Source organism: Giraffa tippelskirchi, chromosome 6 (assembly GCF_054371585.1).
Source record: "Giraffa tippelskirchi isolate mGirTip1 chromosome 6, T2T-mGirTip1v1.2.pri, whole genome shotgun sequence".
Classification (NCBI taxonomy): Eukaryota; Metazoa; Chordata; class Mammalia; order Artiodactyla; family Giraffidae; genus Giraffa; species Giraffa tippelskirchi.
This window is the reverse complement of record NC_137280.1, coordinates 168128895-168155071: the sequence shown is the minus strand read 5'-3', so window position 1 is coordinate 168155071 and position 26177 is coordinate 168128895. Positions and strand designations below refer to the sequence as shown.

Here is a 26177-nt window from a genome sequence, read left to right as displayed (position 1 = left end):
CTTGTATATGAATGTTCATAGTAGCAGTAGTCTCAATAGCCAAAAGGTAGAAACAATCCAAATGGCCACCAGCAGATGAGTCAATAAACAAATTATGGTATATACACACGATGGAATTTTATTCAGCCACCAAAAGGAATGAAGTACCGATACATGCTGCAACATGGATGAATCTTGAAAACATTTTGCTCAGTGAAAGAAACCAGATACAAAACATAATATTCTATATGATTTCATTTATATAAAATACCCAGAATAGGTCAATCCATAGAGATAAAGTAAATCAGTGTCAGGGGCTGAGGGAAAGGGGAAATAAAGAATAACTGCTTAATGGGAATGAGGTTTCATTTGGGGTGATGAAAATATGGGAATGAGGTTTCATTTGGGGTGATGAAAATGTCTTGAACTAGACAGAGGTGGTGGCTACACAACTTTATGAATGTACTAAGTACGACTGACTCATACAATTTAATAGGACTATTTTATATTATGTGAATTTCACCTCAATTTTAAAAACAAAACATAACACTGATTGTAGCCATTTCTTTCTAAAACCAAAGGCATCATTCACAGTGCAAAACTGAGACTAAGTTCTCTTCCCTTCCCTTCCCTTCCTTTTATAGAGGTGGCTGATAGAGGAAAAAAGGAATTTAAAATCTCTGTAACTTCTTCAATATAGACAACAGTTTGGTATATTGATAAGAAATCACTCTGAAGTATAGTTGGACATGGAAGAACTGAGTAGCAGATAAAGCAGTAAATTACTACTTGTAACAATCAGAGAAGGATTTGGTGGGAGAGGGAAAACAGTTCACTGCTAAAAGACCCAAGACCATGGACAAAGGTGGCCAGTGAGAAAGTCTTGATGTGCGGATGACCAAATAACATTGAAGATCAAGGATGTCTAACATCCAAATGTATTGTACAAGTACAATGCAGTTTGCTTGGGGAAAGAAAAAATTATTAATTTGCTGAATTGAGCACACACACAAAAAAAGAGTGAACAGATCAGATACTGGAAATGAGGCCCAACAAGAATAAGAGTTTAAAGCCAGTATCAGTGACCACTAAAACACGTAAATTACTCAAGAATTCCCAGAAATCTAGCTGCGGCATTGGATCTCTAGAATGTATGACAATATGCTCAAGGACATTTTATCTATAGGGATCAGAGAATGGGACTATGGGTTGGCGTCTGGATTATAATTCATTAACTACTATGCACAAATGAGGTAGGTGTATCTTGTCCACCTATTCATTAAAACTCTCTAATTAAATATATTAAAGAGCCATTATTCATTCACTCCATTTCATTCCCTGGGTACTTATGCAAAGTTTCAAACTGAAATTGATATGCTAGTAATCTTAAACCAAGGATAATATTATGAGGAAAATAGGGGGAAATTTGTAGTCCCTTTAGTCTGGGTTTCTTTAAGTACAGTCTACTAAGGAACTACATTTGAAATATCTAAGATGCTTGAGAAAGCAACTAATTCCCAAGTCACACTCAGACCTAATCAGAATCTCTCTGGGAAGCCCCTAGAGACTTGTATTTAATACTCTTTCTAGATGATTCTTACACACACTAATGTTTGAGAACCACCACTTCAGCTCAGGGCTCCCCAAAGTAGTGGGTAATCTCCAGGTGTTTAAAATAATCTGGGGGATTTTAACTTCTTCACTATTCATTTTTAATCTAAAAATTTGTCCGTATTAATATTTCATATGTGGGTTGGTCCCAACACAGCTGTGAAGTAACCTGCAAAAAGAATAAATTCTATATCAGAGAGGATTTGTGGTAGACTGCAGCTGGTTACTTTGCAATATCACTGTATTGTTACATTTACTAAAACAAAAATATTAAATAGTAGAATATTTGTAATACTCTATAACAATATGAGAAGCCACTAGAAAATTCTTTTCTACCACAACAGGTTCACTGGTTAGTGCTCACCCTTCTTTATAGTCCAGCTCTCACATCCATACACGACTACTGGAAAAACCATAGCTTTGACTAGATGGACTTCTGGTGGCAAAGTAATTCTCTGCTTTTTAATATGTTGCCTCAGTTTGCCATTGATTTTCTTCCAAGGAGCGTCTTTTAATTTCATGGCTACAGTCATCTGCAGTGATTTTGGAGCCCAAGAAAAGAAAGTCTGCCACTGTTTCCATTGTTCCCCCATCTATGCCATGAAGTGATGGAACTGGATGTCATGATCTTAGTTTTTTGAATGTTGAGTTTTAAGCCAGCTTTTTTACTCTCCTCTTTCATCTTCATCAAGAGGCTCTTTAGTTCTTAGGTCCTCTTTGCTTTCTGCCATAAGGGCGGTGTCATCTGCATGTCTGAGGTTATTGATGTTTCTCCCAGTAATCTTGATTCCAGCTTGTGCTTCATTAATTTAAAATTTGCAAAATTGGTAGATGATTTTTTATGAATTCCATGATACATTAACGCAGCCAATAATAACATTTCTTTCTTCGTTTTCAATTTATCTTGCTGAGGTATCTTTGTCACTGAGGTATCTTTATTACCTATTAAAAGCAAGCTGTGAAGCAAACTGATCTTAGATATAAACCTTCAAATAACTGGATTACAAAGTGTTAAACCAAGTTTTTCAAAAGGAATGAAACATACTCAATTACATGTCTACTAGTAATAATACTAGTATTTTGAGTAAAAGCAAAACTTGTTTTTAATTTTTGAATATTATTTATTTCATTTTACTTGTGCTTTAAATTTCCATTTGTATGTACTTTTTACAATGTATATTAACACATCACAAAATTGTAAAATAAATAAGCATAACATAATTTGGAGAAGCATGCTTTAAAATACTTTACTGATAAGAGGTGCCATTCGGAAAATGCAGAAGCAACTATTAACACTTCAGATGGTAACATTTTAGTTGGCATAGCTATATTTTCTTGTTAAGTTAAAATTGGAAAAGCAAGAGCAAAAATTCCTTTTTCTAAGCCATTCAAAATAAAACCATCTTATTTATATTACAGTGACCTGGTGAAGCATTTGCTGATGAGATTTCACCGTGAGCCCTGTATCATGCATAATATCCCATGTCTTCAGTTTGTTTCTCACATAACAGTCCTTGAAATCTCCATGGCTGAGGAACGTGGTCCCACAAACCACTGACTTGCCTACTTCTGTTCTGTAGAGATAACAGTTTATTGGTGCTGTGATAATCATATGTGTGTGAATTCCTTTTCAAATCGATGGCTTCCAACAGCTTCAGGGAAGAAAAAAAAAAAAATCCATAAGCTGTCCAAAAACCTTTTGATTTAGATCAAAGTCTCAAGAACTGTTGAGCCCAATTTAACTTTTTGTAGCACTGTATTTTCAGGTATCCAAGATACACTTTGAAAAAAATGGTTTTACTTTGTTTCTCCCCAAACACCGATGTGCATTTACAGCTACCTCCTTTACAAATCCTAAACGTTATCTCACTGTTTTTTTTTTTTTTACCCCTAGAGGCACGTAGAACTCAGAGTAGTATCTCTACCTATGTGTCTACCTATAAGATCTTGATCAGAAAAATAGGTGTGAGCAGGCATAACTCAAACGGGAAAAAATACCACAAAGGGCACAACAGCCTGTTTATTCCTTCGCCCTGGTGCTGACGGAGTAGAACACAGACGGCCTTTGGTTTCTGCGGACACGAGCATTGGTTCTTTGCTGGAACCAGTAGAAGGATTTGATAGAACAAACACAGGCTTGGGGTTCACAGAATGGGTCTTTGAGATTTACGTTCTGTCTTTGTCACATTTAGCTGTAACTTTATTCCATGGTTCTTCATATATAAAGCAGGACTAAAAACTAAAACCTAACATAAAGTTAATGAAAGCAATATATGACATAAACTATGGTAAGTGCCCCGGGCATACAGGGAGTCAAAAGGACCCTGTGAATTAAATGACCCTGTTTCACTTAATTGCCCTATCGTTTGAACCATCCTCTGGCTACCACTGTAGGCATTTTTTCCAATAAATAACAACTTATCCCTGCAACTCCATCCAGTTCCAACAATCTTGGAAATATTATTAGTATCTGAACACTTCCTGATCTGCTTTTGTTTGTTTGCTGTTGGTTTGCATAAAGAGGACAATAGTTTTGGAAATGTTAAACCAATATATGGTCCATGACCCAGTAAATCATGTCCCGTTACACTCCTCGGTCATTAGGTATTCGCCTTGAGTTTAAATATATCAGGAAGAAGAAAGTGGATTCGAAGAGGTTTTATCATTAGGAAGCTCTCCTTCACCACAGCCAGGAACAAGAGTGGCAGAGATAAACTGAAAGGGGTAGGAGGTGCCGCAGGTAGAGCAAAAGGGATGGCTTGCCAAGCTCCTGTTACTCCCTCAATTTATTAGCAAGAGGCAACGGTGTCAAAGCATGAGAGAGGATAAAGCTGAAATTGGACAGGTTTTGTCCCACTGACCATTAGAGAGTCTAACAGAAAATCATGTACCACAATATGAAACAGCTACAGCAAAGCAGAAACTGTGTGGAGAGCATTTAGGCAGAAAACGATCAGAGGAAGCACCCCTCAGCTCAGTGGGCGCAAGTAGACTTGCTCCTACCTTCAGCTCCCACATTAGCATATAGAAGGGGGAAATTGTGTACAAAAGTTCTAATGAACTGTGAATAGAATGACGATTGCCAGCTTTAAATTGACTATTTATGTGCTTTAAACCTCAGGGGAGTAAGAAACCTTCATTGGCAAGTTTACGTTCCCCTGACCTCCCCCTTCATAGGAAGGACTGATGTTGCAGCTGAAACTCCAATACTTTGGCCACCTCATGCGAAGAGTTGACTCATTCGAAAAGACCCTGATGCTGGGAAGGATTGGGGGCAGGAGGAGAAGGGGACAACAGAGGATGAGATGCTTGTATGGCATCACCGACTCGATGGACATGGGTTTGGGTAAACTCTGGGAGTTGGTGATGGACAGAGAGGCCTGGCGTGCTGCGATTCATGGGGTCACAAAGAGTCGGACACGACTGAGCGACTGAACTGAACTGAGTATCTCAGAAGGTGACCTTAGAAATAGAAATTACGGATATTTGATTAACAGATACAAACTACTCTATATTAAATTTATAAACAGCAAGAATTTACTGTATAGCACAGGGATTTATACCCATTATCTTGAAACAATCTATAAAGGAATAAAATCTTCAAAAATAATGAATCACTATACTGCATACCGGAAACTAACACAATGCTGCAAATCAACTATGCTTTGATATTTTTAAAAAGTAAAACAGGAAATTTTTTTTAAAAAGTAAAAGTATCATGTTCTGACCAGAATAGAATTAAATTAAAAATCAATAAAAGTCATTATTCTTTCATTTGCTCTTTTGACACATAAACTGATTATGTTTCAGTACTTTATACATACAGTGTGGAATGTGGTAAGCAGATGATCCCTTTATAGATTTAAAATTATGGATTTATAACAAAGAATTCGGGTCTTCAATATTAATCCAAATAGGATGTAGGTAAAAGCTTTTGTAAAGTACATATAATGTCAACCAGAATACCTGGACTAAATTAAACAAATATACAAGGGCCTATATACTTAAATGTGCATTATTGCCTTGTTTAAAACCATAAAAAATAGAAACAATGCAAACGTCAATATTAATTATTTTAGTAACAAAAGAGAAATGAACATGAAAAAGAAAATAAATCTGAATAAGAATTAAGGTATTGATCAGTCACCAGTGCTATAGTAGAAATCCATCAATGGCTTACATTTTAATACAAGAAATTCTGCATTTACTAAAAACTTTTCTGAAGAGGCAAATTTTATAATCCAAAACCATAAATTTTTGGCAAAAGTATGAAGTCAATAAAATATTTAATAATCCCTTTAAGCCACACAATAGTAATAAAATCACTATCATTTTCATAGAGACTCCAATTTACAAACTGATTTGTCATAAATTACCTGATGAAAGTTTCAATATGTCCATAAAATAAACAGGATGAGGATCATGCTCAGTTTTCAGAGGAAGAAATCTAGGCACAGAGATAAAGAGAAAATGTGAAAGTTGGAGCTAGGAATCAGTTCTTCTAATGCTCAAACCATTTGATGACTCAAAAAGGTATGATTTACAATGAACATTTTCTTTGATCTAGGAAATGAAGTTTTATATGTGAAAGTAGATCCTTTTACCAATACCTCTTATCACATTACTAAAAATATGTGAATAGAAAAAAACTGTTCCAAATTACACTTGGAAAATTGAGTGAAATCTATGTCGCTTATCACAATCCCAAAGTGAATGAGTTACTAATATCAAAAAAAAAAAAAAAAATCACAATGCCTGGTCCAAACGCAGGGCAAATGGCCCGCTAATTTTCTCTCACATGTACCTAGTCAATTTTCTCTTCCATTTTTAAAGCCCCTGAATCCCATTACAGTATAATCAATGTAATGAATTCAGAAATAAATAAAGGAAGCAGACTTTGCCTCACAGCAGATATTTGCATTACATCCATGAGAATTTACTGTTATTAAATTAGCTGCAGGAGGGCTTTTTTTATTGCTACCTAAATGCAAGAGAAATAGTCGAAGCAAATAAAATTCCATTTTTAACAACCAAATATTATACTAAAAAAGGTCAAATATACCTGTTTCTACTATTACATGCATGCAAATTTTGATACAGAGCAACCTTTAATTTTCAATTAAAAATGCCAATAATGCTTGCCCTACATCTTAACTCTTCAGATCTCCCTACAAATAAAGAAGACATTAAAATTGCATAATACTGAAGTTCATGTAATAAAGAAAATAACGACCTTAGTAGGCTTAATGGCATATCATTTGGTTTTTCTGCCAAGTTTATTGCCTATATTAATACCCTCATTAACCAAAACACCAGCCAAGAGCCAAAAAGTAAGCCATGTATTACAGTGAAAAAAACTGAATTGTGGAGTCAGATGGAACTGATTTTGACTCCCAGCATAATCCTTCGCTAGCAAGGTGAATTTGAGGAAGTTACTTAGCTTCATTTGTAAAACAGAGATAATGATAGCTATTTGTTATGGTTACACATATTAAATAAGAAGTGAATAAAACATGTGGGATGGCTTTTGCACATAATAAGTACTCAGTTGTTATTATTGTTATTAAGCTGCTACCTCATAAAACTAAAATTTTACTCACAGGAGAACCATGGAGATAACAACCAAGAGCCTATTTGCTCTTGTACCCATGGCTCTAAATATCTCACTTTCGCTAATTCTCTGTATTAATTTTTTAATTTACTCATCCAACATATATTTATTAAATTCCAACTATGTGTCAGGCACTTACTTAATCATAGGGGCTACAATAGTAAGCAAACAAAAATCTTTGTTCTCAAGGACAATATAAAAGGTACACAAGTAAAATATGCAGTATGTTAAATAGTAATGAGAGCTAAAGAATAAACGCTGAATAGGAAAGGGGGGCAAAGACTGATATTTCAATATGACCCACCTTGACTTCCATTGAGAAACTGGCATTTGTGTAAAGACATATAGAAGGTGAAGGAAGAAGCTATATAAAGTGGTGATATTGTGGTCATATTGCAAAGATACAGCCAGTAAGATTTGACAGACTGGATCTAGGTTATAAGAAAAGGAGAAAAATTAAGGATGACGTCAAGATTTTTTGCCTCCACAACTAGAAGAATGCAGTTGCAGTTTACCAAGATGGGAAATATTAGGAGAGCAGTAGGTTTGGGAAAAAAACATGGGAAACTCAGTTTGGATAACACTAACTTTGAAATAACTATCAGACATGTAAGTAGAAATTTCAAGTTGTCCATTAAATACAGAAATCTGGAGTTCAGAGAAAAGCCCATCCTGGAAGTGAGTTTGGAAGCCATCAGACTGTTATCAACATATAATCCATGAGACTTGTGAAGATCTTTAGACTCATTCAGACTTGGATGTATATAGAAATTCTAAAAGGACAAAGGACTAGAACCTGAGCTTTCTATCATTCAGAAATCAGAGAATGAGAAGGGACAAAGAGCCAGCAAAGATGACTAATAAGTAAAGGTTAGTGGCATAGAAAAAACACAATAAGCAACAGTGTCTAGGAAACCAACCAAGAAACTGTACATCAAAGAGAAGGAAAGGGTCAGTGGTGTCGAATGCTTTTGAAGGTCACATAGCATGAGGACTGAGATGTGCCCATTAGATTTAAAAATCTGGAATTGATTGGTACTTTACTAAGAGATGTTTCATTGGAATTGTAGAAGCGAAACACAGAGGTAGAACTAATTAAAAGAAATTGAGACTGGAAGTATAGAGAACGTTCTCAAAGAAGTTTACAACAAAGATAAGGAGAAAAAGTGATGGTAGTAGGAAAGAAAGTAAGTCAGGAAGTGTTGTTGTTGTTACCTTTAAGATAAGAGTAGTTCCAGCATGTGAAATGGTGAAAAAGTTCTAAGAGATGAGGAAATCTGATGAGGAAGAAGAAAGAGAGGACAAATGTTAAAGCAATGACCTCGGGAAACAATTAAAAGGGATGTGAGCTGCTGTGAAGTAGATGGATAAGAAGAGGTAGGAAGACAGTGAACATTAGTGCTAATGTTCATTGGAAGATACATATGTGGGGGTGGAATCTTAAAGAAGTTCTCTCCTGATTGCTTCTAATTTCTGAGTAATATGGAAATCAAGATTAAGAGCTGAGACAGAAGCATAATGGGTTTGAAAAAATAAAATAAGGTAAGAAATAATAGTCTAAAAGACAGAGAATAAAATGGACTTCAGAATGGAGTAAGACAATCTGGCAACATTGAGAACCAGTGGAGACAAGTGATCACAAATTTAAAAAAAAATCATGAACAGAAAAACAAAATACACTCTATTACACACAGCCTTAAAAAGGAATGAAATTCTGACATATGTACAACACAAATGAACGTTGAAAACACTGTGCTAATTGAAATAGTTCAGTTCAGTGGCTCATTCGTATCTGATTCTTTGCAACCCCATGGACTGCAGTACACCAGGCCTCCCTGTCCATCACCAATTCCCGGAGTTTACTCAAACTCATGTCCGTTGAGTCTGTGATGCCATCCAACCATCTCATCCTCTCTCGGCCCCTTCTCCTCCCGCCTTCAATCTTTCCCAGCATCAGGGTCTTTTCCAGTGAGTCAGTTCTTCCCATCAGGTGGCGAAAGTATTGGAGCTTCAGCTTCAACGTCAGTCCTTCCAATGAACACCCAGGACTGATCTCCTTTAGGATGGACTGGTTGGATCTCCTTGCAGTCCAAGGGACTCTCAAGAGTCTTCTCCAACACCACAGTTCAAAAGCATCCATTCTTCAGCTCTCAGCTTTCTTTATAGTCCAACTCTCACATCCATACATGACTACTGGAAAAACCATAGCCTTGACTAGACAGACCTTTGTTGGCAAAGAAATATCTCTGCTTTTTAATATAAACAGGTCTCAAAATAATAAATACTGTATGATTCCACTTATACTAGATACTTAGATTATGCAGAGAGTAGAGTTCCTATGAGAGTAGTCACAAGGTAGAATGGTGGTTTCTGGGGGCTTGGGGGAACAAGAAATGAAAAGTTATTATTTAAAAGCTGTTGTCTGAAGTTATTGTTAAGAGTACCAGTTTGGAAAAATGAAAAAGTTCTGGAGATTGATGTAGTGATGGTTCAAAAATAATGTGAATGCACTTAATGCCAGGGAATTATATACTTCAAAATGGTTAGAATGGTAAATTTTATGCTACACATGTTTTATCACAAGTCATTCATCACTCATAAAACATAAAATAAAGTAAAATCAGACATCAGGGCTGTGTATTTCTCTCTAGGCATGTTCAGCTATACAGCCATAGAACAGGGGGAGAGTTGCGTGTGGATAACATTGCTGTTTTACTTTTCAAGGTCAAGTAAGAAGTCATTATAAGGATAAATTGCATAAGTTAAGACCAAAAAGTGAGGAAATGAGGACACAAAGGGGGTTACAGGCACTAAAATTCTGGTGGAATCATACCTGATCAGATTGGAAGATTATTGGAGATCTTTTGAGAACGTAAGCTGAAGAAAAAAAAAAAAAAACAGGAGATGATTTTCAGGGAAAAGGGTGCTTGAAATTAAGAGTATGGGACTATTAAATTATGTGTACTGACAGAGCCTAAAACATGACCAGGGGAGTGAAAAATTTAGAGATTGCTGAGGACAAACATCACTAGAGAAGGGCAGGTCAAGGAACTGTTGGGTCAGGGTTTTGGACGCAGACATCTATGCAGGCAGTGAAACGATTGAGAATTAGAACAACAGTATTCTTGCAAAGAGTGTCAGTAAGCCAAAAGCTAAAATCTTCCAAGGATAAAAGGTAGTGGGTGTGGGTGAAACAGATGGCAGCAACAGATGATTGCAATCAGGAAGAGTAGGGGGCAGTAATGCAGTCTGATGAAATAAGATTTAAAGCTGAGTGTCTGCAAGGAGAAGGAGGGATGATTGGAATCCGCAAAGAGAACACAGACTCCATCTGCAGGTCCAGCAGTATAGAATGCATGAAAGGAAATACAGCTCCCGCTTGGGAGGGCTGCAGAGGAAGAAGTGCCCAGATCCGGTTAGAACACAGCGTTAATGTCATGTTCAGGAAAGAGGTCAGTGATAAGGGCAGTTTGCAGTGACTGGTCTCATCAGCCAAGGACCACGAGGAGCAAAACTGCAGTCTGACAGAATCAGATTTATTGACTTGATGCAGTGAAAAAAGGCACTCAGAGGAGTCCTGGGACACCCCTTTCAACAACAGGGAGGAGGAAAGCATGCTTTGTAGGGGTGGGTTCCTGCTGAAGGATTCGGAGGAGGGACTGAGGGAAGCCAGGATCAGTGTTACATCCTTCCAGTTTCTGAGGTGGGATGTGGAGAAGCAAGCATTAACTCGGGCTTCCCTGGTGGCTCAGCTGGTAAAGAATCCGCCAGCAATGCAGGAGACCCTGGGTCGATTCCTGGGTTGGGAAGATCCCCTGGAGAAGGGATAGGCTGCCCACTCCAGTATTCTTGGGCTTCCCTGGTGGCTCAGCTGGTAAAGGATCTGCCTGCAATGCGGGAGACCTGGGTTCTATCCCTGAGTTGGGAAGATCCCCTGGAGAAGGGAAAGGCTACCCGCTCCAGTATTCTGGCCTGGAGAATCCCATGGACTGTATAGTTCACGGGGTCGCAAAGAGTCTGACACGACTGAGCGACTCCCATTTCACTTCACTTCACGCATTAAGTAGGGATCAGGGGATGTTGTGAGGTGAGGGTGGCTGAGTGATTGGGTGTCCCCCGTAATACATGAGGAGAGCAAAGTAGGTCCAGGATGTCATGGGTAAGAAAGCAATAGTCATTCGAAGAAGGGAGCCTTGTGGCATTTTAAGGTTGCCACCTCCTATTTGCTTTGCAGTTGGCTTTATCTTTGTCTGACCCCCCAGCCTGATGAACAGCAGGGATTTTTTTTTTTTTTCTCTTTTCAGTCTGAGCTGATATTTACTCTTTCAGTCCCAGACAGACTCACTCCTTCAGTGAACATGATTCCAGAAGGGACGCTGGAGGAGATTCAGAAGCGGGAGAAGGAGGGAGAGATAGGGCCACAACAGACATATCTGGACAAAGAGGATTAAAGTTTAGGGAATGAGTGATGACCTGGAAAGCCTGGACGTCTTGTCCTGATCACTTAAAGCTACTGTCCTGAGATGCTTCGTGGAGGGAAAGGATGTGGTTGGGGAGGCCGAGTACTCTGGGAGTACTCAGGACCTGCAGTCCTGCCTCACCTCTTCTATGCGGGGCCTATAGGAAGGTGGGCTTCTTTGGAGCACTATGGCCCTCTCTTGATTTCTGTGAGAAAGCAGAAAATAAAAGCGAGAAAACATCTGGAATGGGTGTTGCCTCACAGTGAAGAGAAGTGACACCAGAGGAGGAAATAAAGATCATAAATTTGTAAAATACATCACATTTCAAAATACACAACAATTTGGAATTATTTGATATCAAGGTAAATAACCCAATATACAGGTTGTTCCCTGAAGTCAGCATAGTGTTATAGCAGAGGATGATTAATATTATTAATGATGTCCCTGAATTACCAATAAAATGGAAAATTACGGTGAGTGTGTTCTTCACAAGACAATAAGACAGAACCAGAATATATTTTCTGTTTCCTTGTGTTCACAATAAATAATCCATCTCTTCTTCTTCACTAGTTTCTTCCTCATCAAATTTATTTGGAAAAGATTCCCATCAAGAAATATTGCCATGCAGAACAGGTGGTTCTACAGACAGACTATTAACCCAAAGGTTGTCCAGTGAGTGGACTAGAACATGCCAAGTCCCCAAGTTCACACTCCGTCCCTCAACATGTGGTAACAGAACAGGGTTCTTTCACCAACGCCACCCTTAAAAGAGACACGCCGGAAAATTAGAGACAAAGAAAACAGTCCCTGACCACCGGCGCTCACAGTCTAGCACAGATTTGTAACAGTGAACTCACTTTTTCATGTTTCACAATTCACTTAGTGCTTTCATGTGCATCCTCCCATTTGGTCCTCACAAATATCCTGTGAAGATATTAATATGTAATCTCATTTTGCAATGGCAGTAACTGTGCTTCAGAGAGTTTAAGAAACTTGTCCAAGGTCACGTTACTAATGAGTAGAGTTGTGGATGTTGTTTAGTCACTAAGTTCTGTCCGGCTCTTCTGCGACTCCGTGGACTGCAGCCCACCAGGCTCCTCTCTCCATGGGATTCTCCAGGCAAGAATACTGGAGTGGGCTGCCATTTCCTTCTCCAAGGATCCTCCCAACCCAAGGATCAAATCTGCACCTCCTGCATTGCAGGCGGAATCTTTACTACTGAGCCACCAAGGAAGCCCTAATTAGTAGAGACTGGACTTCAGTTTGGGTCTGAAGCTTCACATCTGAACAATTCTTTGGCCAGAGGAGGAGCAGGGAGAGATCACATGAGTGTTTTAGGGAAGTCAACCATAACTCAGCTTCCTGCATATAATCAGGGCACAGAAGACTGCTAAGACAGATAAAGAGAATGAGAAGGTGTCTGCACCTCAAACACAGGTGAGATACAAGAAGCAGCCACACTTAGCCACTGGCTAAGACACACTTCCATTTTGTTTCTTCTCTTTCTGAGCAGAATGGATAAGTTCTAGCCTTGTAGTGGGTCTTACTTAGGCAGTATTCATCTGAGTTTGACCTCAGAATAATAAACTCACGTTATTGGTCTGATTTGTCTTGAACCATAATCTTAAGTCTTAACTCATTGTGTTTATGTTGGCCAAATCATATAAGCTCATTTCATAAACAAATTGGATACCATCCAATTTTCCTCATGTGGAAACTGTTTTCGTTTTCACTGCTCTCATATGTTACTACCTTAGTGATATGGGCAATATATTGACTGTGTGTAAGAAAGAATAAGATCTACATTAAAATAAAAGATCCCTCCAAAAAAATAAATAAAAACCAAAGATCCCTAAATGTTATAGGTACATCCTCCTGATTCCTATAGAGATTATCTTCCCAGATCATTAAGTCAAGTACACTGACCTATATAGCAAAAGAAACATGTAAGAACCTACAAACTCTAGAAAATATGAGAAATAGATAGTGGTTTATTAATGTGCATGGCAAGCAAGTGGAGTTGAAATATAAGCATTCATTACTAATGTACCTTAAATATGCCTAGAATTCTTAGCATGTGTTTCTGCATTTAGATACAGTAAGTACCTGCTATATGCCAGCATCTACCCTCATGTGGTTTACAGTTTAGCAGGGAAAAATATCCATGTGAGAAATATGCTATGAAATCTATATGGTAAGGTGAGAATACAAAGAGTAAAATGGTAAATTATATATTATATTATTGAGAAATTCTTATCAGCAGAAATAACTTTTAATCTTGATCATGGAAAAGGATTAAGTATTTGCTATGTGGGGGAAAACTGGAAACTTTTAGAAGAGGGTGTTTACAATAAAACTGCATATGACAAGAGCCCAAAAATGTGGAATGGAGCTCTTAGAGAGCTAAAGAAGAAGACAGCTTTATGCCATAAAAATCAGCTTGGACTTTATTCTCTCAACAATATCCTCATTAATCAGGGCAGGCTAACTTACCACAACTCTCAATTTCAATATTTTGAAACCAATTTTATATCAATATTATGATGATATATGAGTGGGTAGAGGGTAATATTTGCAATAGCATGATAACCAAAACTAACTGTCAGATCTCACCCTTGGTTTTTATTTGCTTCATGGATAACACTTTTCCCTGTGGGTCAATGATTCAAGACAATCACAAAGTTCTACTTTCATAGGTATCCATGTCCAACATGTCTGGAGAAAAAGTGAAGTTGCTCAGTTGTGTCCGACTCTTTGCAACCCCATGGACTGTAGACCACCAGGCTCCTCCATCTGTGGGATTTTCCAGGCAGGAGTACTTGAGTGGGTTACCATTTTTTTCTCCAGTGGATCTTCCCCACCCAGGGATCAAACACAGGTCTCCCGCATTGTAGGCAGATGCTTTACTGCCTGAGCCACCAGGGAAGTCGTGTACAAGAACTGAAAGACTGGAACTTCACTTCTGCTGGTGGTACAGTGGACAGGAATCTTCCTGCCAATGCAGGGGACATGGGTTTGGTCCCTGGTCCAGGAGGATTCCACATGCCACAGAGCAGCTAAGTCCACTCACCACAACTACAGAATCTAGAGTAGTTTTAGACTCCCAGAGTCTGCATGCCGAAACTACCAAGCCCGTGCACTTAGAGCCCGCACACCACAACTTCTGAGCCCGCGGGCTGCTAACCCTGAAGCCTACATGCCTAGAGCCCATGCTCTGCAACAAAAGAAACCGCTGCAATGAGAAGCCCATGCACCAGAATGAAGAGCAGCCCCCACTCGCTGCAACTAGAGAAAGTCCATTCACAGCAACGAAGACCCAGCATGACCAAATATTTTTTTAAGTCTTAAAAAAAAAACTGAAAGATATATTCTACACCTGCTGGGAATACTCTATAATCATTGAGTATGTAATATTCTTCTAAGCTAAGTGCTTTCTGTGTACATACACTTTCATCCTCAAGATACTTGGATTATATAATACTATTTTTCCCGTTTTTTTAAGGAAGAAACTACAGCTCCAAAGATATAAATAGTTCATCCAGGGTCATGTACCTTATGAATGGCAAATTGGAACTCGAACCCAGGTCTCACAGACTGCAAAAGCCACATTTATAATCATTACACTGACTCTAGAAATATAAATATAAATAATTACAGTTCCTTCCCTCAAGGAACATTTAATTTAGTGGAGTAAATAGTCAACTGCAAAACAGATGGTAGATGCACAATCTGAGGGCACGTTGGATAAACGCCTGCCACAGACTCAAGTCATGGGGGAATGTATTCCGAATGAAGGAAGAAAAGAAAAAGGCTATTTCAGGCTAAAGGGAGAGAGAGATAGAAGAACAATGTCTCTATGCAAAACCACAGTAGCTCCACGGGACCACAGGGGTCTGGTGGATGGTGACAGGACCCTGAACTAAGACATATATTGTTCACCCACTGTTGCAGCCACTTGATTTGGGTTTTAATACTCTACCTGGTATCAGTCTAGTCCAAAAGAATACATTAGAGCACAAAGACATGCACAAATCCCCAAAATATGAGCTGCAAGGAGAATAGCCTCTGTTAAATGTGATCAGGAACATATGTGATTTCTAAGCATTTGCAAACTTCTGTTGTTACGCCCAGTGAAAATGTTGGTCTCTGTCTAAGGCTGTAGGTACCACTTACCCTTTCATACCTCCAGGGTCAGGCATTTCAAGTTTATGTATACAAGAGGGCAGCTCTTCAGGGAGCCAGCTCAGTGTACCTGTAGGTCAGAAAAGCATAAAATTTGTAAGATGATCCAAAACTGTTAGATCTAATTTCAAACTTACAGTTTCAAGGTTGTGGAATACCATTAAGAATTATAAACTCTAACAAAGAGGATGGAAGTAGAAAAACTAATGTAAAAAAATTCACCAAAAGTGTTAGGTCTGTGGATTACTGTACTAGAAAGTATGACCCAGAACTGACATCAGAAAGCTTTTTTTAATCTTAACCTTCAAAGTAGTTTAGCCTCATGAACTGGTGTCACCAACACAACTCAACTTCCCTCCCACACCCACAAATACCACCACCACCATCACCAAGAGGAGAAAAATTGTATCACTCCTCACATGGTGGTTGCCATTCGGGATCCAGGACTTTGTAATACCCTCCAATATGACTCCAGCTTAGGCAATGAAACAGGGATTTATCAAAAAAAAAACAAAAACCCTATACCATAACTAAGCTCGGAGAGGCTGACTAACCCTGTCTCTGAAATAGGGACTCAGCACAGTGTAGTCCCAAATTACCTTTTTTCTTACCTACTGATCTACACATCCATAGTTTTAATTCATCTAAATTTTGTTTAAAAAAATAATCCCTGAATGTCAAATTAAGAGAGATACAAACTTGGGACAATTTATTTATCAGTTGAGCTCATCTCCTCAGATTAAATTTGGGGCTGTCCTAAAGTACTTTCCTAATTCAGTTCAGTTCAGTTCAGTTCAGTCTCTCAGTCGTGTCTGACTCTTTGCAACCCCATGGACTGCAGCACACCAGGCCTCCCTGTCCATCACCAACTCCCGGGGTTTACTCAAACCCATGTCCATCGAGTCAGTGATGCCATCCAACCACCTCATCCTCTGTCGTCCCCTTCTCCTCCTGCCCTCAATCTTTCCCCGCATTAGAGTCTTTTCCAACGAGTCAGCTCTTCGCATCAGGTGGCCAAAGTATTGGAGTTTCAGCATTAGCATCAGTCCTTTCAATGAGTATTCAGGACTGATTTCCTTTAGGATTGACTGGTTGGATCTCCTTGCAGTCCAAGGGACTCTCAAGAGTCTTCTCCAACATCACAGTTCAAAAGCATCAATTCTTTGGTGCTCAGCTTTCTTCACAGTCCAACTTGCACATCCATACATGACTACTGGAAAAACCATAGCTTTGACTAGACGGACATTTGTTAGTAAAGTAATGTCTCTGCTTTTTAATATGCTGTCTAGGTTGGTCATAACTTTTCTTCCAAGGAGTAAGCGTCTTTAAATTTCATGGTTACAGTCACCATCTGCCATGATTTTGGAGCCCCAAGAAATAAAGTCTGTCACTGTTTCCAGGAGGATGAGAGAGAGAGAGAGAAAAGACTGAGCTACCTGAAAAGAGCTGTAACTTTCAGGCAAAGGATGCATCCAGTCTGTGGCGCGATGCCACGGGGTAAAGACTAAAGGAATAAATCATTCCTCTCTCTGTCTGACCTACTGCAAGTGCTTCACCATCCGACCCAAGCAGAAGCCAGAGAACAGGAAAGGCTGTCAACTGCAGTCGATCCAGTTTAGCCCTTCCAGGCACAATGTCTGGAGATCTGAACGATCAAAAGCAAAACCTTATATAGTAACTGAAATTCCTTGTTCATAAATGAGTTCAACCAGATTCATAGGCCAAGCAACACACAAAATTTTTTTTCCCAGTCACTCCTCTCCCTAGAAATATCTTCCACACATTTGCAGTTCCTTGAGAAGTCAGTTCCTTAAGAAGTCACTCAGAACACAAATTATTAGTGTTGCTGAATGCTTTATTATTAAATTTTGTGCTCTGAATACAGATATGAACAAAATGCATATCAGCAGACACAAAATCGTGGTAAGTAAATTAAAATATTTTATTCAGAATAAATTTTAATCTTCTAGCTAAATAGAGATAAATAGAGATAAGAATAAAAAAGGATAAGATGTCTATATCTTAAATATTTCCACATTTATCAATTTCCATCTTCCATTTTTCCTTTTTTTTGAGCAGCTTTATTTTTAGTCTAGCCATTTTAAAGATATCCTCTTTCATTATAAAATAAATATAATATCTGTTTGCAACAAATAAAATTTATTTCAGACTATATCAGTAATATTGGCAGATAACATTGACCCCTCTCATTAAGGCATAAATTCAATGTATATACAAAGAAGAACAAATAAACACTATGAAAAGACACTGGCAGCTTAAGGTAAGATCATTCTGAGATATACTGATATTTAAAGTCTCTGCTTCAAAAAAAATCCATGTATTAGAGTATTAGCTGATTAGATCTCTTTTAAAAGTAAAATGTCCTACAGGTAACAGATAAGTTTCTCAAAGGGAGCATTCTTCTGATTTAAACTAAGGGTCTAAGTAACCTAAATTAGCATCTTGATTTTATAACATTAATCATATACTGCTATGTGACAGATACTGTACTAGGAGGTGTTAGTCTAGTTGAAGAAACTAATTTATAAACACTTAAAAATTCATGCGACTCAAGGAACAATCTATTGAAACATGCCTCCAGCCATTTCCAACAACTTACTTTTTCACAGCCACATAACATGACTGTCATCTGCCTCGCCCGCTGTTCTTCAGCTTCCTCTGAGGTATGTTCCCTTTTTCCTCTCCAAATCATATGCCTCTTCAAAGTTTCAGCTCAAATGCTGTGTGATATAGACTGCAAACTAACCACCAAATTAATTCTTACCCTTCTGCTGGGAGTATAGCTTTACCACATTTCACCGCCTAACTGGGGCCCTAAGAATGAGTCCTAGCCAATCAAATGGGCATGGAGTGGTTTGAATGAGCCCCAGTAAATAATCCCATTAAAAGTGGTGCACTCACTTCTTCATGCTCTCAAGAGACTGAGATTGCGATATTCAAATCAACTTCAGAAGCTATTTTAAAGCTGTAATTTCTGCCACTAACCTAGATTCTCAGTGACTATCTTGAACCAGAATCCTCCTGCCAACCAAGAAACCTCTGGACTGGTACAGGAGCAAGGAATGAGCTTCTAAAATGATGAACCATTACACTTGGGCCTCCATTTATTATAATTCAGCTTTCCACAATCTGCCTCTTCCATTAAACCACTATGGTCATTCACAGTCACCCCCACTGAACACCTGTACATTATACCAAATATTACAACACTGATTTGTGTCCTTACTTTTTGGTTTAACATTATAAGTAGCCTTCTTGTACATCTTAGCCCCTCTAATTTCAAAAACCAGAGATAATTTAATACCTGAGCCAGAGCCAGGAGTTTTAGCATAAAAGGGACATGATTATAAAGCAAAAATATTAAATAAAAGCCTTGTTGTGTAATGAAGAACTTATAACTCATAGCATCGATGTGCTGTAGCACACAGGCAGTGTTTATTTAAAGAGGGATGTGTCCCAACTCCTCAGAGGTAACTTCTGAACACTTAGGATTTCCCAAATGATAAGAGTGTCCTTGTTATCCAGACCACACATAATGGTTCATGCTACTCAGGAAGTTCATGATGCACCTCTAGATAGATTATGCTAATGGCTCGCTCCTTGGAAGGAAAGCTATGTCAAATGTAACGTATTAAAAAGCAGAGACATCACACTGCCAACCAAAGTCAATATGGTCAAAGCTATGATTTTTCCAGTCACCGACTCAATGGACATGAATTTGAGTAAACTCTGGGAGATAATGGAGGTCAGAGGAGCCTGGTGTGCTGCAGTCCATGGTGTCGCAAAGAGTCAGACATGACTTAGCAACCAAATGAATCAGTGATCCTATCTAATCATCTCATCTTCTGCTGCCCCCCTCTCTTTTTGCGTCCAGTCTTTCCCAGCATCAAGGTCTTTTCAAATGAATCAGCTCTTCAGATCAGGTGGCCAAAATACTGGAGCTTCAAATTCAGCATCAGTCCTTCCAGTGAATATTCAGGGTTGATTTCCTTTAGGATAGGGCTTCCATCGTGGCTCAGATGGTAAAGAATCTGGCTGCAATGTGGGAGACCTGGGTTCAATCCCTGGGTCAGGAAGATCCCCTGGAGAAGGGAATGGCAACCCACTTCAGTGTTCTTGCCTGGAGAACTCCACGGACAGAGGTGCCTAGTAGGCTACAGTCCATGGGGTCACAAAGAATCAGACATGACTGAGCGACTCATTTCACTTTCACTTCCTTTAGGATTGCTTGGTTTAATCTCCTTGCAGTCCAAGGGACTCACAAGAGTCTTCTCCAGCACCACAATTAAAAGGTATCAATTCTCTGGCTCTCAGCCTTCTTTATGATCTAACTCTCATATTCATATATGACTACTGGAAAAACCATGTATGTGACAATAGCAACCTTCATCAACAAAGTGATGTCTCTGCTTTTTAATATGCTGTCTAGGTCTGTCATAGTTTTCCTTCCAAGGAGCAAGTGTCTTTTAATTTCATGGCTGCAGTCACCATCTGCAATGATTTTGGAGCCCATGAAATTAAAGGCTGTCACTGCTTCCACATTTTCCCCCTCTATTTGCCATGAAGTGCTGTGACCAGATGACATGATCTTAGTTTTTTTTAATGGTGAGTTTCAAGCCAGCTTTTCACTCTCCTCTTTCACCCTCATCAAGAGGTTCTTTGGTTTCTCTTTGCTTTCTGGAGTGGTATCGCCTGCATAGCTGAGATTGTTGATATTTCTCCCAGCAAACTTCCAGTTTGTAATTCATCCAGCCCAATATTTCTCATGATGTACTCTGCATATAAGTTAAATAAGTAGGGTAACAATATACAGCCTCCTCATACTCCTTTCCCAGTTTTGAACCAGTCACTTGTTCCATGTTTAGTTCTAACTGTCATTTCATGACCCACATACAGGTTTCTCAGGAAACAGGCAAGGTGGTCTTATACTCCCACCTCTTTAAGAATTTTCCACAGTTTGTTGTGATCCACACAGTCAAAGGCTTTAGCACAGTCAATGAAGCAGAAGTAGATGTTTTTCTGGAGCTCCCTTGCTTTCTCCATGATCCAATGGACGTTGGCAATTTGATCTGTGGTTCCTCTGCCTTTTTTATTCCTAGATTGTGCATCTGGAAGTTCTCAGTTCATGTGCTGTTGAAGCCTAGCTTGAAGGATTTGGAGCATAACTTTGCTAGCATGTGAAATAGAGCGCAAATGTATGGTAGTCTGGATATAGTCTGGCATTGCCCTTCTTTGGGATTGGAATGAAAACTGACCTTTTCTAGTCCTGTGGCCACTGTTGAATTTTCCAAATTTGCTGACATACTGAGTGCAGCACTATAACAGCATTGTCTTTTAGGATTTGCAATAGCTCAGCTGGAATTGCATCACCTCCACTAGTTTTGTTTGTAGTGAAGCTTTCTAAGGCCCACTTGACTTCACATTCCAGGATGTCTGACTCTAGATAAGTGACCAAATCATTGTGGTTATTCAGGACATTAAGACCTTTTTTATATAGTTCTTCTGTGTATTCTTGCCACCTCTTCTTAATCTTTTTTTTTTTTTTTTTCTGTTAGGTCCTTAACATTTCTGTTCTTTATCGTGCCCATCCTTGCATGAAATTCCCTAGATATTTCCTATTTTCTTGAAGAGAAAATATTAGAGAATATTTCTCATTCTATTGTTTTCCTCTATTTCTTTGCATTGTTGATTTCAGAAGGCCTTCTTATCTCTCCTTGCTGTCTCTGGAACTCCACATTCAGTTGGGTATATCTTTCCCTTTCTGCCTTGCTTTTTGCTTCCCTTCTTTTCTCAGCTATTTGTAAGGCCTCCTCAGACTACCACTTTGCCATCTTGCATTTCTTTTTCTTTGGGATGATTTTGGTTACTGACTCCTCTACAATGTTACAAACTTTCATCCATAGTTCTTCAGGCACTCTCTCTACCAGATCTAATCCATTGAACCTATTCATCACCTCCACTGTATAATCATAAGGAATTTGATTTAGGTCATACCTGACTGACCTAATGATTTTCCCTACTTTCTTCAATTTAAGCCTGAATTTTGCAATAAGGAGCTCATGATCTGAGTCACAGTCAGCTCCAGGTCTTGTTTTTGCTGACTATATAAAGCTTCTCCTTTTTTGGCTGCAAAGAACATAATCAGTCTGATTTGGGTATTGACCATCTGGTGAAGCCCATGTGTAGAGTCGTCTCTTAGATTGTTAGACAAGGGTGTTTGCTGAGACCAGCTTGTTCTCTTGACAAAACTCCATTAGCCTTTGCCTTGCTTCATTTTGTTCTCCAAGGCCAAACTCACCCATTACTCCAGGTATCTCTTGACTTCCTATTTTTGCATTCCAGTCCCCTATGATGAAAGGGATATCTTTTTTGGTGTTAGTTCTAGAAGATATTGTAGGATTTCATAGAACCCTTCAACTTCAGCTTCTTTGGCATCAATAATTAAAGCATAGACCTGGATTACTGTGATGTTGAATGGTTTGCCTTGGAAACAAACTGAGATTATTCTATCCCTTTTGAGGTTGCACACAAGTACTGCATTTCAGACTCTTTTGTTGACTGTGATGGCTACTCCATTTCTTCTAAGGGATTCTCACCCACAGTAGTAGATATAATGGTCATCTGAGTTAAATTCACCCATTCCTGTTCATTTTAGTTCACTGATTGTTAAGATGTCTATGTTCACTCTTACCATCTCCTGCTTGACCACACCCAATTTACCTTCATTCATTTACCTAATATTCCAGGTTCCTATGCATTACCATCTTCTTTATAGCATCAGACTTTACTTTCACCACAAAACACATTCACAACTAGAAGTCGTTTCTGCTTTGGCCCGGCCACTTCATTCTTTCTGGAGCTATTAATAATTGCCCCTGCTCTTCCCCCGTAACATATCTGACACCTTCTGACCTGAGAGGTTCATCTTCCAGTGATGTCATACCCTTATCCTTTTTCATACTGATCATGGGGTTCTCCAGGCAACAATACTGGACTGGGTTGCCGTTTTCTCCTCCAGTGGGCCATGTTTTGTCAGAACTCTTCACTATGACCCATCTGTCTTGGGTAGCCCTACACAGCACGCCTCATAGCTTCACTGAGTTATGCAAGTCCCTTTGCCATGGCAAGGCTATCATCCATGAAGGGGAGAAGTAATGACTACCCAGTAGCAATAAATTCCTCTAGCACCCAGATCATGATCCTAAATATCATCTCTGACTAGACTTCTTGGTTTCTTCCAAACGAGAACCAGAAGTTTATACCACAGATTAGATCATCTTGCTGTGCCAAAAAAGCAAGAAGCTATGAAAGATGAATGGGGTCCATGTCAAAAGGACACAGAAGTCCACATAAAGGGACCCACAATACCCCCAAAATGGGACAATGTGAACACAAAATTGAATAACAAAAATAATAAATTGAAACATATCAAATTCAAATATAAAAACAAAATTTAATGCATTCATAATTTTATTTTTTAAACAAACTCATCATCACCATCAAATACTGTTAGGGTACAATTCCTTATTTTGAAAGCTGACAAATAAAGAGAAGAATTAAGCACAATATTCTGGATAACAAAGTGGATGAGGTGTGACTTTAAAGACAAATCCTAGATAAAATATACAGAAGGAAGAATCAAATTAGAAAATCATCTTTTGGATTATTCCTCTTACCTCTTCATCCTCTAACCCTGAGCAATGAAAGGTCATGATATACCTGGATCATCTTGTATCAGAAAGCAGGCAACTGCTCAAAGAAGAATGGAGTCATGTCAAAGGACACAAGAGCCAACTCTCAAGGGGCTCTGACTGGCCAAATCAGTTTGAGCATCAAAATTTTAAATGATATTAATGGATTATAACTCATTGAGAAAATAGGAGAATATAACATACAACACTGCTATAATAATAAATGAGTTTAAAATTTCATGAAGAGAGGAACAGTCAAATAGTTTCAAAGTACCTCTCCATAAAATATTAAGTAATTACAAAAAGATAAAGAATAACCTCACAGTGGAGAAACCTGGCAGAGGCTACCTTAATCAAGTGATGAAAGTGAATGTCATCAGCAATGGAACAAATCAAAATCATGAGCCACTTGATAGTTTGGAACAAGAACACAGTATCACTTTTGTGACATTTCTGCTAAAGTTGCATAACTTGGCTCTAATCATCAGGAAATACCAGTCAAACACAAATTGAAGGACATACTATAAGTGCTCTGTAATGTTCAAGAAAGCCAAGGCTGTAAAGGTCAAGAAAGAACTGAGAAACTGTTCCAACTCAAAAGAAAATAAAGAAGCATGACAGCTAAACACAGTGCAAGATTCTGAACTGGATCTTTTCCTTATGAAGGATATTACTGAGGTATTTGGCAAAACTTGAATGGGGCCCAAGATTAGATGATAGCAATGTGTCAATATTAATTTACTGATTTCGATGTTTGAACTGTGGTTATGTAGAATGCCCTTGTTGCAGGAAATACATGAAAGTATTAAGAGATGGCTGGGCATCACATCATTAACAAACTTTCAAATATATAGGAAAAAACAATTTTCTGTACTATACTTCCAAATTTTCTATAGGTTTAAGATTAATTTTTTAATTAAAAAAAAGAAAAATCACCATTTTGTAATCACAATTAAATGATTACCTAGATAATTATCCACAATGGATTCTAAAATTATAAGATATCTTGTAAATACAATAGCTCATAGGTTAAGCTTCCATATGCTCTTCTTTATAGTGGAGGATTTAGGCTGACTCCACCTGAACCAACTGATCAATCTCAATGTCATCAAACGTTAGTCAACATAGGAAAATACAAATTATGATGTAATATAATATGAAGGATACAGTAGCCACTATGAAATATCTTTCTCTCAAAATACGAGTGTGAGTCTCATAACGCCTCTATCTCTAATGAAGAGTGACCGGGAAACACAGGGAACAGACCAGTCATTTAATAACACCACAAGGATGCAATCAGCCAAATCTTCAGTGCAGAACATTCTACTGGATAAATGAGCCGGTCTCTCCAACAAGTCAGTTATGAAGAGGAACAAAAAGTGGTGTATGAGGGAGGACTTAAGTAGAATAAGAGATTTTAGGGACATAATAACTAAATGTAATTATGGACCTTGTTTGATTCTGATTTGAATAAACCAGTAGCAAAATAACATCACTGAGATAATCAAAAAACTTAAATAAAGGCTAGTCATAAATAATATGAAAAAGCAATTGGTAAAATTGTTAGAATTAATTACTGCATAATAGTTACATTTTTAATTTCTTTCTATAGGTTAGAAATGTGTATCAGTGTATTTAGATGGTATGATATTTTAGATTTGCTTTAAAATAGAGAAGCAAGATAAAAGTGATTTAAAGAAAAAACATTTGGCAAATGTTGACAATTTTTGAAGCTAAGTAAAAGTTCATTATGGTGTTACCTAGTGGCTCAGCAGTAAAGAATCCCCCTGCCAATGCAGGAGATGTGGGTTTGATTCCTGGGTCAGGAAGAGCTCCTGGAGAAGGAAATGGCAACCCACTCCAATATTCTTGCCTGGGAAATTCCATGGATAAAGGAGCCTTGTGGGCTACAGTCCACAGAGCTGCAAAAGAGTCAGACACAACTAAATACCACACACACACACACGTAAGTTCAGTATATTATTCTCTTTTCTTTTGTGTATATTTAAGAATTTCCATTTTGAAAAAAACAAATATATATGCAAAAAATTAGCTTGTTCAATTTCTTTAAATGACTGAATATTTTTATTACCCTTTAATGAAACATGTGTGTGTGTGCTAAATCACTTCAGTCATGTCCAACTCTTGGTGACCCTATGTACTGTAGCCCGCCCAGTGCTTCTGTCCATGGGATTCTCCAGGCAAGAATACTGGAGTGGGTTGCCATGACCTCCTCCAGCGGATCTTCCCAAACCAGGGAATGAACCCACATCTCTTATGTCTCCTGCATTGGGAGGCAGGTTCTTTACCACTAGCACCACCTGGGAAGGAAATAAAACATCAACAAAGAAATTTGGGGAGAAGAAAAGACATAAGGAAGGTCTGGCTTATTTCAAATGGTTCAAAATTAAGAAAGAAGCTGTGAATTCACATACACACACACACGCATACCACACTGACAAACAGACCCCTTAGTTAACACTGTGAAGAGCCACCGTCAGTAGCACCTTGCCTACGGAGAGTGACTAATGGAGCAAGATTATGAAGGGACCATGCTTTAAACTCAATTAAATCCAAGTTGTGCTTAGGAAGCAACAAGGTGAATCATTGTAATAAGTCATA

General features: G+C 38.4%; 1 protein-coding gene across 3 annotated transcripts in view; it reads right to left on the bottom strand.

Moving 5' to 3' along the window:
• Positions 1-2690: 2690 nt before the first annotated feature.
• The window catches only part of LOC145509644 (uncharacterized), a 340359-nt gene continuing 316872 nt past the window's right edge, over positions 2691-26177 (bottom strand). For all 3 annotated transcript variants that reach the window (XR_014056264.1, XR_014056265.1, XR_014056266.1), the window contains 2 exons: positions 15835-15913; positions 2691-6037 (listed from right to left, as the gene is read on the bottom strand). The gene's annotated coding sequence lies outside the window, so the exon portion shown is untranslated. The remainder of the gene's footprint in view (positions 6038-15834; positions 15914-26177) is intronic.